General features: G+C 42.6%; 1 protein-coding gene across 1 annotated transcript in view; it reads right to left on the bottom strand.

Annotated features, from left to right (window-relative positions):
• LOC106807029 overlaps positions 1-7,500 on the bottom strand; it is a 51,366-nt gene that overhangs the window by 8,622 nt on the left and 35,244 nt on the right. The gene's annotated exons all lie outside the window — the stretch shown is intronic.

Here is a 7,500-nt window from a genome sequence, read left to right as displayed (position 1 = left end):
ACGATGAATTTACCTCGCAGGCAGCAAATTGTAAACATAATGCACATCATAATGCAAAATGTAATAAAATGCGCCTTTCCTGCCTTAACTCCAAATGAATTGAATAGTAATTCCTGGAAACTTCTTTATCTGCATTATCAGGAAGCAATGGTTAATTTAATATACGCATATACAGTTAATAAAATTGACAATAACTAGCAAATTTGCCACAGGATCAAATAATTTACAAACGAAAACTTATATATAGCAATATACGTAAATGTTTTAGCTTTCCTTTCACAGTTAATAGACCTTGAAAATAGCGGCACAAGAAAAATATAAGTAAGCCATTTTATAACCACCACAGTTCAAGGATCTACAGAAATTGTTCACCAATTTATCTGAGCTCATTACACGTAATTTGCGTGCTGACTATCTATTCAAGTGAATATTATGTCTGTCGTCGCATGCATATAGTTCTAAGTACGTGTAGGTGTGAGTAGGCGTGTCACTGATATGTAAAATGTAATTAAGTGCATGAAGGCGCTTTCGCATCAAATGTCAGATGGCAGACGAAGAACAATTCGTTGTGAAACCGGTGGCGCAAGAGACGACACTTCCCTGCAATGATCACATTGAATACACGGTGCCTCTTATTTTCCTTTAGAAAAATGGCATTAATGGCATGGCGCCTATATATGGCATACATAGTTGTAAGCTCGGTTATCATCATACGACTACCTACATTAATGGCCATGCACTATTTAGCCTGAATGCTTTTTAGAAATGCGAAACATTAGATGACTACGTCTATAGGTTGGATGTCTACGACATTGATGACTGATATTGGTTAATATTTATATCGGGCTTAATATTAATGAACATTGGGAATTGAGCGTAATATGCTAGAATGCCTTCTATTAGATTAATATCATTATAGAATCAGCGCAACTTTGGTGAACTAGAAAAGCGTTATTAGCGAAATATACGGCACATTCCAAATGCTCACAAAATTATATATCTTATTCTCGTACCTCCAATAATGATAGGGTGCACATAAAACTCACTCATGACGATGAAATATTATGCGAGAAAAAACGACAAGCAACATTTCCTATGGGGAAATGTTGATTTCTTTTATCGAGGAATCTGATTAACTCAATCTATGTTGCGTATCCATTCGCGCCGTGGTCTCAATTGACAGCTTACCTTAGCTCTAAACGAACGCCTCACATTACGCATCGTCGCATATACTCCCGTTCTTTGCCGCGCCTCTAATGGCGACTGGATCTCCTTCCATGTCCACGGCGTGAGACAATACATTACACTACTATCTCAAGTAACGACTGCTCTCAGCATGTGCCAGAGTTATCACCGACAATGCTAATAGATGTTTTGGATGCGTACAGTTTCACGATAATGTAAGTCGGACGTACGCTGACTGCAGCTATAGTCAAACAGTCAGTTACCGCGCTCAAATAGTTCTAAACTTGGATTCTTCGTCGACTCGTTGCATTCTTAGTGCCTGTAGGTGAGCGCACGTGGTGTTTTCAATAATCGGCAGTATTCACACTTACGCACACATACACGCACGCACATACACACGGACGCAAAAGAAATTGGTACTGCTACCAGAGCTCCATCTCGATCATAGAATGACCGACGGTCAACTACAACGGTCACTAACATCCGCCATCAGCGAACAATGCCAGTCTTTATACCCAGGTGCCGAAATCCCCGCCGACACACACAACACGCACTGATTTCTAATGTATAGCACATCCTATGCTGTGGAGCCTTCCATAAACCGGCCAAGTTCTTCCACAAAACAGTTCGCAATTTTGCGTTAGGCTCGGCACTGCCCAGCAATCATAAACCCACCAAGTGTGACAAATTCCTTAATTACCTTATCGCAATGTGCAAGTGCATTGGTTCACTGCACAAGAAAGACGACCTAAGCTCATCAAGTGCAATTACGAGCGGGCGGTATTGGCGCCCTAAGGACCGCATAGTAGCGCATTATTCGCCGCATTGTACTAGCCTTCAGAGACACATTTACTGACATTTTTGATAATCACATGTCATAACCTTCGGGAGTGATTCCACATGCTGTGGCAGTTATGTGGCGCTTACTCGGCTTTTAGTTACACGATCGCTGGATCGCAGGAAGATGAACGCAAATCTATTCACCTGCGGCAGCGCAATTTTAAAATGAATGACAGCAGCAACGTCGAAGAAACCCTTTTACGGGCACGGTTTCACAATGAGTAATTCCACCCGACGCAGGAAGGTTGCGTCATCTTATTGTAGCGGAGAAATATGATATGGTAAAACGGTAAAATTAAAGCTAACGAAGAACATGTATAATCTCTGTAAATATCATTACACAACATGCCCGCCTTTGCAGTAACACATTACAGCATTTCTCTACGACACACGGTCACGAAATTCATAGAAATGAAATATAATACCTGCTTATGTATATGTAAGGCCTTTTTAGTCGTTAACCGAACAATAACTACTGGCACCTAAAGAAAAAGATATGCAAAAAAACAAGCTAGCAGCATTCATGTTGGTAATAATCCCGGGCAATTTGCTGCATTCAGACTTCAGCAGACTTGTTGCAGGTATGAAAATTCTCATGGTAGTTTTTGCACAGTGGGCTGGCCATTCAGGCCCCAGCCTGGCACCGCGATGCGTCTACCAATGCACTCACAAGGACCTCCTTGTTGTCTCTCACTTAGCCTTGATCCTCTACAACGACCTTACATTGATGGGTCGAAATTGACGGAAATTGGATTAATACAAAATATCTTTAGTAGAAAATGTACCAAACAGCCACCTACGGGTAGCTCTACGAGAACTGAAGTAGGTTCTTGCAAAATATATAGTGATGTTTTACTCTTATACGCAGTTCTTTAGTTAAAAAAACCATGTGCTAAAATAAAATTTGCTCCACTGTTTGAGTAAACACGCCCGCGCATTTATATTAATTATAAAAATTATATTAACTGCATTTCCATCTACCCAATAGCACATCTATTCGCTGTGATAGCGAAGACAGTTACCATTGCAATGAAGATGAAAACTCTTGAGTGAATGTAAAATGCATAGCCGAATCAAAGCCAAAAGAACCATTAAGTGAATCTATTCATTTTGACACATAAAGACGTTGCATTTGTATTTTACATTCACTCAGCAGCCGAGAACTATTTCAGGATTTATATACGTCTGTCGGTGATATGAGTTTGTATAGTGCCCTGACATAAAACAGCCATACAACTACCCACAAGACAAACAGCTAGTTTTTATCCAGACGCAAGCCAACAAGCTATGTCGTAAGAAATCCTGAAATAGCTTTCGGCTGCTTCCAGCAGACAGTAATGCTGGATCCATACCAATCCCGGAGATGGGCACGCGACGGGCTTATAGGCTCGCTCGCTATATGAATCAAGCAAGCGCCGCCGACTTAACGAATGCTGAACACGCGAGTAAAAACATACTCGTGTCTAACATCGAAGCATCGATGAATCAATTCTAGTGGCGTTATTTTGCGACCGCCGACGGTGCCTCAAGTGCGGCGCATGATTTATAATTAATGCCAAATATAACAGGCGGAGCCAAGATATTAATTGCTCACCAGCACAATCTAGACAAATATTGTTTCATTGAATCGACATTATCGTAGAGACATGTAAGCACTAAGGTCCTTCTAGCACTGCGACTGAAAATGAGAAACCCCCTGCGGACGCGAATTTCAAACTCTCTTTAGTAACGCATTTTACTGCTACGCATCATACATCGGCCGATTTACTGGATGAATTATATCAACGTAAATATATGTCAACTTCATCCATCTAATTCGTACCACAAATTAATGGCTTCAAGATGAGCTTGAAAACATTTTCATTTCTCTTCGTGTTCCCTACTACTTATCAGTAACCACCATGCACGCAGTCGGCAATTTCAAGCACCATGCACTTATCAAATTGATCCTAATGCTCCCATAGGTTGAGGATATACCAGGAACTCGCTCATTTTAGTTGTTTAATGTTTCGCGTCCGTTGTACTGGCATACACTGACTCTCGTATAATATGCAAATTACTCTAGCCGTATAAGAGTATAGTCTGGGCATTACTCCGCCAAAATGTACCCGTTCAAGGCCTCTAATCGAGATATATATATGCAGACATGTGCTCGGCGCTGGACGCAGGAGCAAAATTACGCGCGCCTGTAAAGTCCTGTAAGCATGTAAATGCACACAACCTACATGAAGCTTGTTTATAATAATACTGCGCGAGTTCAGTTGTGCATTGTTCCAACAAAACTCGTCACAATTCGTAACAGATCGAATGAGTTTATATAATGACAGAAATTAATTTGGGCATTCGACAGATCTTGGAGGAGTACGTTGTTGATCTGATAGGAAAGCATTAGCCGGAATGCCACGACGAACGTTACGAGTTTTATGTGGAACAGCTCGTATTGAGATCATGCCGGATGTAATGGATTATTTCCGGCCAGCGCCAACCTGCCATGCGAGGAGCAGTACCTAGCTAATTACTGACGACCCGACTGCCAGATGCGACAGGGATTCAGTCGTGCGTGTGCCTCGCTCGCTTTATTGCGTCCGCAGCAGGTCAACGCGCGCTCCTCTTTCCACTGGCTGCGTCTTCTTCCACCGCCTTTGATGTGAATGTCACGTTGCTATATCAACTACAGTACAGCCTCACGCGTGGCCTGTTTACCAGTGCGAACGGGAGCGACCCCGGCATAACCACGGTGACATGCGACTAGATAATTTTCTAATAATATATACTCTAATAAATACTGATTTACACATACCAATAAAATTCTTCCCAATAGTCATCTGGCAAACCATGGTTCGACTAACAAGGCACACTACATCGTCTGACATAAAGGCGGCTGAAGATCTTATAAGATCGCACTCGGCTGCTTGCATTGCACAAGACATCCAGAAGTGATCTCATCGGCCTTCATCTCTCTCTCTCTCTCTCTCTCTCTCTCTCTCTCTCTCTCTCTCTCTCTCATCTCTACTCTCTCTCTCTCTCGATCACCACACACACACACACACACAACACAACACACACACACACACACACACACACACACACACACACACACACACACACACGCACACCAGGTTGACTATATGGGCGTTAGGGTCGATCGTCGTTCTACCTGCGTCTCATAGCCGATGAACTTAAATTACTTAACGTTTCGTATACGTCCGTCAGTTCCGAGATTATCGCCGACGCAGACAGGGATGACGATATAGCTATCAGACTCTCGTAATGAAATTCATCCGTCAGCAGCAATGCCGTTAACGCGGTTACAGACTGGCAGTCGTTCACTCTACGGCTGCGACGTTCCCGCGATTCAATTAGTGTGTTGACGAGCGATGTTTACCAGCGTTCTTATTTTTTTGAAAAACGACTTAAAACTCTCGATGCTGGCCAGGCGTTACTAGCCGTGCCAGAGGGCAGAAAATCAGTGCGGAACACTTCGTTTGTGGTCGAAAGAAGGCGAAATATTTTCGAGAACTTAGGAGCTGTAAAGGGGTTTTCCTTTTTCTCCTGGGCTCAAAGAAACTGTAAATCTGACGTGTATCGTTTTGAGAGGTCTGAAAGCCTAGGGAGCAATCATGCCTCAAGATCTCCCATCCGCGTGTTTCATCGCGACGCACCTCTGAAAGAAATCTAGGAAGACAACTTCTAGCTAAATGTCATGACCTATGAACACCCGCCGACATTCGTGCAAAGGACCTATTTCTAGTTCAAAGTCTGTAGCCTTTCCCTAAAGAAAAGTAACGACGCGCTTACAGCTTTTCCATCGCCCATCACCGCAGGATGCCTAACCACAGGCAAAGCGATCACATTATAGTAACCTAACCGCTAATCATTCGCCATGCACTTTCAGGAAACAGCAGTTTTTATCACGCTTTTATGTAGAAATATTTACTGCTTAATATTGCTAATATATAATAGATGCATGCCTTATAAATATCGAAAAAGTATTAATCGTCATAAATGTATTATAAAATTATGAAATTCTGTTTGTCTGCGTTCGTATCATGCCTTCGGCGAACGATTCGTGTGAAGATTATACTTTGAATCGCTGGTAATTCGAATCTAATCAAATTCACATAGCATATGCACTAAAGTATCCCTAATTAATTCTTCTGTCATGCTCCTTTGGGCCTGACACCTATGGATCGTCTGGTGAATTCCACCTAAAGTGTTTCCTGTGACTATGTACTTATGCACAATAGTCCGCGCATAAAGACAACTTTCCTCTAGTTGCCTAGGTTTGAAACTTATCAATTACATCGGCAGTAAGATCACACAGAGAAAACACCTGATCAAATAATATCACTTGATTAAGTACACGAAACCGGTAACAACAAAAGTGTCCTAATTGTGATTGCGGCTAACCAGATCGCGGCAAGCAGTAAGGGGCACAATCTGACCGGGTGCATCACCAACATCTTCCCTGGGAAAACTGCCCTTCACGCGTAGGTTCTTTGTGAGGTGCAACAAAGGACACCTTGCAAAAACATCCCGGCCGCTAAGTTTTTGAATGGAGGCCGGGAGAATTGCTCCCGAGACTTCTAATAGGGTTAAATTGCCCTACAGGCAAATATAAGTTCCTGTGTATAGTTTCAGTCAATATTTGTTTTTGGTTTGAAAATCAGTGACAATGTCTTGCGCTTGGTAGTGAGCCGCTCCACAGCTATTGTCCAGCCACCGAGAAGATTATTTGCACTCACGATCATCGCACAATATTTGTTCTGAATTGGTGTGGGGGTGTTCTCACAGTTATGCACGGACTCGTATTCCACATGTGTGCATGCAGGGGATTTGTAACAACGACCCAAGAGTCATGGTGAACCACATTTGCCAAGGCGACTGCGCAAATCGTTTACCTGCAGCTGCGATACTCGCTTATGAATCTAAATACGTGCGTATTCTGGAAGGTGTATCGGCGCCTACTGTCTTCGTTAGCGCAAGTCATGTACATGCGTACGGTGATCGATTGCCGTATATGAGCGTTTTCTTTTAGAAGCAATCAATTTGAAGACCTATAGCATGCTACAATCATGGCACGTAAACAAATCTTATAAAATCACGGAGTTTAAACGACAATAACAAGGAACACCGTAGAATATCCTTTCTTTGTAATCGATTATGCTCTGCTATTGTAAATAACAAGGAAAAGAGCAGTGGAACATTGCAGAAAGAACAGTACAACACGGAAATTTTTTCATTCGTCACCGCAGCCAAACACATGTAACAAATATGTGTTTTACACACGCACACACACACACACACACACACACACACACACACACACACACACACACACACACACACACACACACACACACACACACACGACACGACGACGACGACGACCGACCGACCGACCGACCGACCGACCGACCGACCGACCGACCACCAACCAACCAACCAACCAACCAACTAACTTAACTTACTTAC

This window comes from Priapulus caudatus, unplaced genomic scaffold (genome assembly GCF_000485595.1).
Source record: "Priapulus caudatus unplaced genomic scaffold, Priapulus_caudatus-5.0.1 Scaffold191, whole genome shotgun sequence".
Taxonomy (NCBI): Eukaryota; Metazoa; Priapulida; class Priapulimorpha; order Priapulimorphida; family Priapulidae; genus Priapulus; species Priapulus caudatus.
Note: the sequence above shows the minus strand (reverse complement) of the source record. Positions and strands in the feature narration are given on the sequence as shown.